The sequence below is a fragment of the Oryzias melastigma genome, linkage group LG22 (assembly GCF_002922805.2).
Source record: "Oryzias melastigma strain HK-1 linkage group LG22, ASM292280v2, whole genome shotgun sequence".
NCBI classification, from domain to species: domain Eukaryota; kingdom Metazoa; phylum Chordata; class Actinopteri; order Beloniformes; family Adrianichthyidae; genus Oryzias; species Oryzias melastigma.
The window spans coordinates 24,161,369-24,172,438 of record NC_050533.1 but is presented as its reverse complement, the minus strand read 5'-3'; the positions used below and the strand labels follow the sequence as shown (position 1 = coordinate 24,172,438).

The 11,070-nt window shown below is 37.9% G+C and overlaps 1 protein-coding gene across 2 annotated transcripts in view; it reads right to left on the bottom strand.

The window, feature by feature from the left end:
- syne2b (spectrin repeat containing, nuclear envelope 2b) overlaps positions 1-10,256 on the bottom strand; it is a 183,159-nt gene extending 172,903 nt beyond the window's left edge. For both annotated transcript variants that reach the window (XM_024267764.2, XM_024266355.2), the window contains exon 1: positions 9,737-10,256. The gene's annotated coding sequence lies outside the window, so the exon portion shown is untranslated. The remainder of the gene's footprint in view (positions 1-9,736) is intronic.
- Positions 10,257-11,070: the final 814 nt, after the last annotated feature.

Genomic DNA, 11,070 nt, shown 5'->3' with positions numbered 1-11,070 from the left:
GCATTGCGAAATCAGGAAGTCATTGTTGATGGTTTAAAGGCATTTGTCTGTGTTAAAAATATTTCTTTCACCTGCATTGAACAGTTTCTTTTAAAAATAGCGCAACTCACTTGTGACCTGCTCGAAAAGGTTGTTTTTCGGGACACCGAGATAAAAAAAAAAAATAAAATACTTGTTCTCGTTCATCGCCGTGGGCTGCACGGTGGCGTTGTGGTTAGCACTCTTGCCTCACAGTGAGAAGGCCCCGGTTCGAATCCCGGCTGGGGGATTTGGGACCTTTCTGTGTGGAGTTTGCATGTTCTCCCCGTGCATGCGTGGGTTTTCACCGGGGACTCCGGCTTCCTCCCACCGTCCAAAACCATGCTTCATAGGTTAATTGGTGACTCTAAATTGCCCCTAGGTGTGAATGTGAGAGTGAATGGGTGTGTGATTGAGGCCCTGTGACAGACTGGCGACCTGTCCAGGGTGAACCCCGCCTTCGCCCATCAGTAGCCGGGATAGGCTCCGGCCCCCCCCGCGACCCCCGAAAGGGAAGAAGCGGACAAGAAGATGGATGGATGGATGGTTCATCGGCGTGTTTTTAATGACTTATCGCGTGAGTTGGTTTGTGCTTTATCGCAAAATTATATTTTAATGGAAACAGTGTCATTTAGAAACTTTTTTTTTTTAATTCCTAGAATTTCCATAGTTTTGTGCAAATGTGTAATGGAAATGCAGCTAATAGCAAAAGAATGAGACGTCCCCTTTTCCCTTTCCCACATGGAGACACCGAGAATATTTTATTATTAGTTATCTTTAAAGGAAACATAAAGTACAAAAAAAAAAAAAAGACTCGCATTTTTCGAAAAAAAAGTTTTTGCCCGTAGAGGAGCTGGTTTTGGGGGCATATTGAAATGGATATGGACATTTTTCGCAGAACTGCAATGGAAATTGACTTTTTTCTAATTAAATGTGTCTGTCCGAGTACAGCACAGCGGGCGCCATGAGAGATCAGCGTCACAGCTGATCGTGCATCTCCGCTGTAAAATCAATAACCAAGATTTCCTCATCGCTTCATCGGTAGCCGCACTTCTGCAGCCTGAATACTTGTTCTGGACATTCTTTTACATTCCACTGAACAGACTTCTCACTTGCATCTGAGACTGTCAGTGGACTCGCTGCACGAACCAGCGCGGCACGCTGATGTGACGTCACGCAAATGCTCCTTTTTAGTAAATCAAATAAAAAAAAAACACACACACATCGCCGTGTTTATAATGACTTATCGCGTGAGTTGATTTGTGTTTTATCGCATTATTATGAAACCGTATCATTGCGACACTGTTTTTTAAAAATTCCTAGAATTTGGTTCAAGTTTCATGTGTAATGGAAACAGAACCCAGAGCTGCTGAGTGTTTCTGAATGGTGCGTTCACTGAGCACCGGATATCGGCAGTACAACGAAGCAGTTTATCAGAGAAAACATAGAACACCAGCACTGATCCGGATATAATCGATTGATTAAATTGTGTTGAAGAGTTCTCTGAAAAACTGATTTGTTGTGCTGCGGATCGTTTAAAATTGACAAAGACTGAGTTGAGCTGAGTGGCTGTTCGCTTATGTCCAGAGCTCAGTGAACGCACCATGCGCAGATTCTTGTCTGCTGTGGGATCTGTCAATAAACCTGTTCGGAGGTTTAATGAAAATAAAGTGATAGGTTCATGAGACTGAATTAAAGCGTTTGAGGAGGGTATCCACTAATAATAGTTATAATTAATTGATAATAATTAATTAATAATTAATCAATAAGTTATAATTTTGTTAAAAACATTTCATTTGGTCATTACCTCAAAATGTGACAAGATCTGTTGAGATTAATAAAGTTCTGAATATTGATATCAGTTTCCTAGCTTGTTGTCATTATTGATAATTATGCTAAGAAATCAGTGTATTCACATAGAGGAGGATCATTATTCATTATTAATAATGTAGAACTAAAGGCAAACTAAGCAAATTTATTATTTCAAATTGGTAGCCCTTCGTTTGATTCAGTACCCATGAAGTAGCCAGCAGTTTCAAAAAGGTTGGTGACCCCTGGTTTAAGGTGATCACCACAACACTACTTTGAGAAGGGGTGGGGGGCATTGTAGCAGAAGCTGAAAGTTCCAGGGATTCTAGTGTTAAAGCACTGACACTAGCATTGTTCCAGGTTATGCTATATATCTAGTTCATAATTATGCTAAAAGTTAAGGTTTGTAGTTTATGTAGTTTAAATCTTTATCCCGTTCAGTCTGCGACCTAAGGTGTGTTTTGGATTCTGGCCCCTTGTGTGATTGAGTTTGACACTCCTGTTTTAAGATGTAATAATATTCAAATGAGTGTTCTGGAAAAAGCATCTCATTTACCCACTGTCTGTATTTTGATCCGCATATTTTAACATGATCTTTCAATGCTGCAAGTAGCCATTTAAAAAAGCGAATAATAATAACAGTGGATTTATTCTCACCATTAAATTAGGACATTTAGCTTTCTCCCACCACAAGTGTTTTTTGAGATTTCATGGAAGCAGCCATTTTGAAAAGTCCTTCTATTGCCCCTAGTGGAATGATGATGAACTACAGCGCAGAAAACCTTGATCAAGTTTCATGTTTTTAAGGAAGGTTTGTTATACTAATGAGACAGGAATCACAGAAACATGTGTATCGAATATGGTGTCTTTTTTTCAGCTGCAGTCATCCGTGTCTGAGTTCTAAGATCACATCACATTTAAGTGCAGTTCCTCTATAGTTTGTTACAATATTTTCTTTTCCTCAAAGTTCATCATATTAACAGATTGTTTAAAGACCACAGCTGAGTTTTCCTGTACTAAAAGGAGTGAGGATGTTTGAAAGGAAATTTGCTCAGCTGATCTGCGGTCTCTTAAACGGGGCTCCAGGCTTAAGTTTTGCACTGGTTGCACCGGTCCGCCTAACTTTTTTTCTTAGGTGCACCAGCTCAAAGGTTTGGTGCACCGACCTTCTCGACCACATTGCATTTAACTCAGCATGGTCACATCCTTTTTCATTGATGTCAATATCGGTATCAAGACTTGAAAATGATTAACTTACAAACAGATAAAAACAGAACTAAAAAACTGAACATTTGAAGCAGAAAATATTTTTATGTTGTATGTGGGTTTCAAATATTTATGGCCCCAATTTGGCACCAGGGGACAGAGGAATGGATCGACCAGCTCCACATTAAACAAAACGACGACCTTACAATTACTGGTTATATTAAAGGTAAGACGTAAACACATTTTTGCTTTAAATGTCTAAATAGATAAACTTATTTTTCACCAAACTACAACTACAGACACAAGCAAGTTCTGAACAGACTTCTGCCTGGCTTTAATGTCATCCTGCAGTCGTGACATTCTAAGCAAGCTACAAGGGGAAGCATGTGTTCACATGGGGGGGTCCAACCTCCATACCAGCATTTCAGCTATTCCAAGGCTTCATGTCAGCTGCTGGCTGACAGAGAGGAGACTACAATGAACGAGAAGCACACTCTCTGTTCAGTCACAAAACTGACGTGTCTTTGTTAATGTACGCTCCATAACGATCATATATTTGGTCAGAAAGAGCTGTCAGAAACAGACTGAAAGAATCACAGATGGAGCATTTAACATTCACTGTAGAACTTTAGAGGTGTTAAAATTCAATGTAAAAAGAAACATTAATTCAATTTTCAAACTCCATTTTACAGTGAAGACGACAGACATTTCATTCAACAAATTAAGAAAATAAAACAACCAGAAAAGCTGTTATCGCCTAAAAAAAACTTGAACTGGAATTAAAGTAAAATCAACCTACAAATTCTTTAAACTAAGTTCTGATCAGCAGTACGTGGTACCAAAGGTTCCACTGTGGAAAAATGTCTGGTTTGAATTAATAAAATTGTGGTTTTAACAGAATTTTTCCACCTTTCCAACATGAAGGGTAAATAAAGTCATTAAGACGATGATGAAATGTCTTAATTCATAATCTTAAGACCAATAAAATTAATTGTCACATTATACAGACAAAACCAAGAGAACATAATGTAAGAGAAACCACTAAACTCTTCATGTGTCAGTCACGAGTCACTGCTGTCAACCTAAATTTAACCACAAGGCAGGGAGCAGTTACACACACGCCAACATACCCCCCCCACACACACACACACCTCTGGGTAACAAGGAGGAGGGAAAGTTTAAAGAAAGTTGAGAAAGTTCAACACAGAGCAAAAACTTATGGCTTTGTGCTTCTTTGCTACAGCCATGCTCTATGGCAGGGGTCCCCAAACTGCAGCCCACGGGCCGGACCTGGCCCGCCTCCACATTTGGCTCGGCCCCCAAACACTATCAGAGACCCAAGATTTTATTTCAATCTGGTCACATGATCAAGACCCTCATAGAATGTCTTTGTATTCCATCCTCCTACAGTCTGAACCTCTATCTGTACACTCCCAAATCCCTGTTATAAAAAATAAAGTCTTCTCTTTCCACATTGCCGTTCACCTGGTCTCAGTGCAATCACGATAATCCTTTTTTTTAAATTAGCACACCCTGTTCTGTGTCCTGATTGGCTGGAGACCTTGTCAATCAATATCCTTCATGCTTCGTCTCCTGCTCTGAAATGTGCAGCTCTTCAGACATAAGACTTTGCTTGCGATCAGATCTTAGTGTTCATTCTGTATTCTGGATTTGAAAATGTCCATGTTTGTTTGACCAAAGTGTAAAGTGTGTATTGAGGAGTTTAACCTCTGTACTCCTAATTTACGGTTTCATCGTGAACTAAGTTATTTTTACCATGCAACTCCCCCAAGAAAGGAGGGGGAAAAAAAAGAGTTTCCCTTTGTGTTTTTTACCCATGAGTTCAGGACAGCAGCGCTGCACACTTATTTATTTAGTAGTGTTGTAAATTCTCATTTTTGTTCTCTTCAAGTCGCACATCAACAAGTGTTTACACAGAGAGATCAAAAAGCGCAGAGCCGAACGCAGAGCTGAGCGCACGCTCTCACCCGGGCAGGATGTTACTGTTTCACGTGCGCATGAGGGAGAGACATAGTGCACCAGGTGTATCGATGACAAATAACCTCAACACAAAAACGTGAAAAATGAGTGACCCTGGAAAAAGAGAACCCCGTAAACCTTTCACTGTTACTGATAATACAGAATTTAGAATCTGCAAGAAAAGAATTTCAAACAGACTTGACTGCTCACCTGTGCAGACACCTGAGAACAACTTTCTTCAGAACAGATCAGATCATTACTGACAGAAAACACCAGATCAGCTTCACAAAGATAAGGTATTTGCTATTTCTAAATACCAACCCTTACCAAATGTACTTTTTTTTTCTTTTTGTTTTGCACTCTTTAATTAGTATTTTTGGTTGTGGTTGCAATGTTTTGTGTTAATTCACTTAAAAGTGGTATAGTAAATAATTGTTTTTTGTTTTTTTTCCATTTATTTTTTTAATTTTATCTGAAAGAAAAAATAAAAACTTTTAAATATTTTACACTTATAAGTATAAAAACATGTTTTACGTTATTTCTTCATTTTGTGCGGGCGTTCATATAGTAATTAAAAATAAGTTAAATAAAACAACAAAACGATCTTAAGATCAGGATGACTAAGAAGAGTCCTTTGTGAGGAGCTTCTGCTCTCCAACGTTTGAAAAGAATCATGACAGGAGAGGATTCCCTATTTATTGGTTTAATTTTTGTAATGTAAAACATCACATAAAAAAATAACACTAAAAGTGTTATTTTTTCTGTGAAGATTACAGAAACGGATAATTAAAATTTGGCTATGTGTAGCACTCTGGAAAAACATCAGTGTTTACATTAAGACGTACCGTTTGACTGTTACACTTTTTCTGTTGTCCTACAAACCGACTCTGGCCCCCCATCAGAGAAGAAAAAAGTGATGTGACCCTCACAAGTAAAAGTTTGGAGACCCCTGATCTATGGCACGAGTCACAGTCAAGGCTTAAAAAATTGTGGTTTTAAGGTTTTTAAAATTGCCATTTGGCTTGATTTTTTTTTTTTTTACTATTTTGTTAGTTACTAAGATTTTTTAGGCTATTTTGGACTTTAGCTAATATTTCAGGTACATGCTAGCTATTTTGGCTAATTTAGAAGTTTTTTCATTTTTTTAGGCTATTTTGAAGTTATGCTTTTTTTCTGCTACACGCGAGTTAGTTTTTTTTAGGCTAATTTGGCTTTTAGCTAATATTTTAGCTGGCTATCTGCTTCAGCGCTTTTAGCTATTACTTTCAGCTTCTTTAACTATCAGCTTCAGCAAAAAATCCACAATCCATCCATCCATCTGCCTGGTCACGGAGGTGGATGGAGTCAAGCATCAAACAAGCAAAACCAAAACCACCTGAAATTACATTTCATAACACAATAATAACTAGAAAAGAAGCATCAACAGTGATAATGCTACTATGAATGCTTTTTGCTCAAAGTAGTTGCTTAAGATGCTGAAGCTTTTTGCTAAAAATTGTGACGCAATTTACTTTACTTGCTGAATGGATTTGCTGAAAATGCAAAAGCGATTTGCAAAATCATGCAGTAAAACATGCAGTAAAATTTCTTTGAAATGCCAAAACAAGCCAATTTTGCACAAATATTTGGAGCTGAACTCCAAATTAGCCCCAAAAACCTCAGTAAATGCCAAATTAGCCAAAAAAAAAAAGCTAGCTTGTAGCTCAGGGGTAGGGAACCCTGGTCCTCAAGAGCCACCTTCCTGCATGTTTTCCAATATACTCTGCTCCGGCATGTTCTAAGTGGCTGGACACACCTGAACCAGGTCACGAGTCCCTACATGACTGATAATCTTCTTAGGTAGTCAGTCAGGAGTGACTGAATAAGCAGTCACACAATGAAAGGTGGTGACTCAATGAGCTGATGAGACTTTATTTTTGGTTCTGGCTAGTGAAGTCTGGGCGCCATCTTCTTGCACAGAACTGCTTCTGTTCTAAAATCTCAGCTTGGTTATTCATTGAGGTCGAGTCAGGGGTAATGGAAGATACCAATATTATGTCAGTGTTTGAAAGTGATTCTTTACAATAATATTCAAATAAGATAAAAATGTGTCGTCCAAATAAAATTCCAACTTTAACTTGAAACGGTAAAAATACCAGCATACTGCTGCATTAAATTAAATTCAAAATTGTGACCATGTAAAAATGACAAATAATGCTTTTTTAACGATTTAAGAAATAAATTGTATAATATATTGTTAGTGTTACAATAGGTCAAGTTAGAACAATTGTTTTTGTAAATATACAGTATAAAAGCAAGTATAAAAAGTAATATGATTTCCCAATGCAATGGAATAGACGTAAAAGCTATTTTAAATGTTTTTTCTCACTCTTTTATAAGCAATATTTAAAGATAGATGTACATCGTTGCAACACAATTGATTTAAAGTTATTTTTTTCTTTGTGGTGAGAATAATACATTAAAAAACACATATTGTAACCAAAAATATTGTAGTTACTTCTGTTGAACCTGAAGTCAGAAGACAACGTGAGAAGACAATTAAAGGCATTCTAACCAAAGGCTTCTTTTATTCCAGTTTCAATTTTACAAACTTAAAGTTGCCTAAATGTCACTTTCTTATTTAGATGAGCAAAATTCATCCATGTTGGACTATTAGTGTCAACTTAAGGGCAAAAATGGTTGTATTTTCTGGATTTATTGAACTTGTGTAGTTGTTATGATTCTTTCATCTTGTAGCACAGTGCTGGAGCAGTTGTAAAACTTTGTCTTCATTTATCCAGTAGTTATGTCACTGATCTGTGCTATCAAGTGGAAGTAAGTGCTCTTTCTTTGACCTGAGGAATGTGAGATAATGTTACTGTTATGAAGCGCACAGGGCCCAGGAATAGCAGCAGAGAACACGTGCGTGTGTGTGTATGTGTGTGTGTGAACACTTTCAGCTCTGGTCACTGTAACAAGTCCTTCAGGACTACAAGAGGATGGGTTAAGAAAGGAGATAAGCCCACAGGTTCACCAACACTAAAGACGAGCTGTGATCTTCAAACACAGGAGAACATTACCAAGAACAGAAAGTATCAAATCCAAAGTTTCATGTCAATAATTCTGGTAGTTTAGCCCCAAACTTTCTCTTGTGAGGGGCACATCACTGTTTTCTCCTTTGATGTGGGGCCAAGGTCACTTTGGAGGCTAACAGAAAATGTGTAACAATCACAGCCTAAACGTAAACATTCATGGTTTTCCAGAAAGCCCCACAAAGTCAAATTTTAAATAATTCATTTCTGTAATCTTCATGGAAGAACTAGAAAAGTTGCATTATCTGTGATAATTAAAGTGTGTATGCTTTTTGCTGAAAGTAGTCGCTGAAGATGCTGAAGCTTTTGGCTGAAAATTTTGACGCAGTTTACTTTAAGTGCTGAAGGGATTTGCTGAAATTGCAAAAGCTATTTGCAAAATGCTAAATATGCTAAAAGACTGGAAATTTTGTTAAAGAACTATGAAATAACAACGGGTAACCTACATTTCTGAAATATTTGTAGTAAAATTGCCTAAAAATCAATAAACCGTGCCAAACTTGCAAAAATATTGAGTGTGCTGCTTAAGTATGAGTTAAACTCCAAATTATCCAAAAAAGCTAGCTTGTTGCTTTAAAACTAGCTAAACTCCAAAATTCCTCAATGTAAATTAGTCAAAAAGTTAGCCTGTTGCTAAAATAGAAGCTAAACTATAAATTAGCTTAAAAACCCCCCAGTTTATAACAAATCAGGCAAAAACGTTAGCATATTGCCAAAATAATAGCTACGCTTCAAATTAGCATAAAAACCTCAGTAAATGCCAAATTAGCAAAAAAAAAAGAAAAAAAAAAAAGCTAGCACATTGCTTACTTACTAGCTAAACTCCAAAAGAGCCTAAAATTCCTCAATCTGAATCAGTCAAAAGAGTTAGCCTGTTTCTAAAATAAAAGCTAAACTCTAAATTAGCCTAAGAAACCAGCAGTAGATTATAAATTAGCCAAAGACCTTAGCAAGTTGCCAAAAATATTAGCTAAACTCCAGATCACCATTAAAAACCATAGATGCCAATTAGCCAAAAATAAGACGCTAGCACAATACTAGCCAAACTCCAAAAGTGCCTAAAACTCCTCAGTAAACTAAATTAACTAAAAACGTTAGCATGTTGCTAAAATATTAGTTGAACTCCAATTTTTTTAAATACCTCTAACAGATGAAAACATAGCCTCTGAATATATTTAAAGGCTTGTTGCTATTCTACCTAAAATGTTGAAATTCGAAGACTCATTTGATCCGTTGAATTATTTTGATCAATATTTCAAAAACTTTAGTTTATGAATACCATACATTCAAGCAGTCTCTTTGTAAAATAAAGGGTTAGGGTTAACCCTTAAAAATAAGGAACGGTGAGCAGAACTACAACATGGCGAAGTCCTTGTCCTGTGTTGTTCTTTTTGTACTTCGGCATGACAGATAAGCGAACCTCCCCATCGCTCGGTTACACTAAGATTACTGAAAGTTTGAGTTTTTACATGCTGAAAAACATAGAGAAAGTAGCAGGAGAATCACTATAGTAGAATCACAATAATACTAAAAGCCAAATGTGGAGGCGGGCCGGATCTGGCCCGTGAGCCGCAGTTTGGGGTTTAGTCCTTCCAAGCCCCACACTGGTCTCTCAGACAAAGTAATAACATAATCAAAAAGCTCATACTTACAGGCTTTAGAACAGTGAAGTGAAGGCAGCAGATGAAGGTTTCAGGCAGAAACAAACTCCAAGGTGGAAGAAGTTCCTCTTATCTGCAGAAGATGTAACCTGAACACAGCTTGACCGATCCGGGCTTTGCAGAGGTCCAGGATGGCTGAAGTGTCACTGGAGAAGTCAGCGCCATGGATCGGCTAAGCAGAGAACTTATGGGGGCTAAATTTAGAAGCAAGTCAGGGTTCAGTTCTCATTCCCTCCCCCAGCCCGACACAGCTGGTAGTCACCTGGGTTGAAGGTCTTTAACAAGTAGCAACAAGTGAGAGTCTAATACCATCTCTCTGTCTGGGATTCACACTCATCTGGAGGTTTGAGCAGAACCTGAGACAAAGAACAGAAAAACACAGGAAATAAAAGCTGAAATTGCAGCTATAGGCTCGATCAGGCTTCACATTTTACAGTTGTTGCCTCACAGGTTCAGTGTGAGGGATTCATGCTACACACATTCATGTCCTACACACCAAGCACCACGTTCACTTTGATCTGCATGCTGGTTCAACAACCTCCACACAAAGCCTCTGCAGCTGTCCACCTCCCAGAGGACAGGAGGGCCCACTGGATAATGACACAACTGAGAGGTCACATGTTCAAGTCCGATGACTGCCAGAATTAAACCTGTGTGACACATGCCTGGTACTTGCACTACTGCAGTGTTCCCCTTGACCAAAATTATGGATATTAGTCACCCCATTGTTTGAGAAGGCTGATGATGAGAGTACAGGATGGATGAAAGCTACGACAATCGCACAGGTGGATGTGTTATTTTGCAGAAGTAATAATACATCTTACTTGAAGCACCTTTCAAGGACACTTTACAGTAAAATAGCAATAAAATAATAAAGAAGTACACATAAAAGCAAGAGACAAGTAGATGTGTTGTTGTATGGGTGGATGCCCCGCTATTGTACAGAGTTACGGCCCCAATAGGCACATCGGCATCTGTTCGGGGGGGAGACAAAAAAAAAAAAAAAAAATCAGAATTATTGGCAAATACGATTTTACACGTATAAAGAATGTGTTGATGATGGTGCTTACATCAATAAATCAAAACACAATTTAGTGAGAGAAAATAAAGAAATGTTACAACATAAATATTTATACACAATTTAACTGTAGGAGAAGACATTTAAAAAAACAGAATGACAAAAAGCTACATACAGAAAAGTGTGAATGCTGATCCAGACTGTCGCTAATGTAGTGCATGTTGTGGTTCTGTCAATATAACAATAGACTTGGAGTCAGAGGACAGGAAGGAGTGTCGGAAAGTTCCGGGATTTATAAGGCTGACAG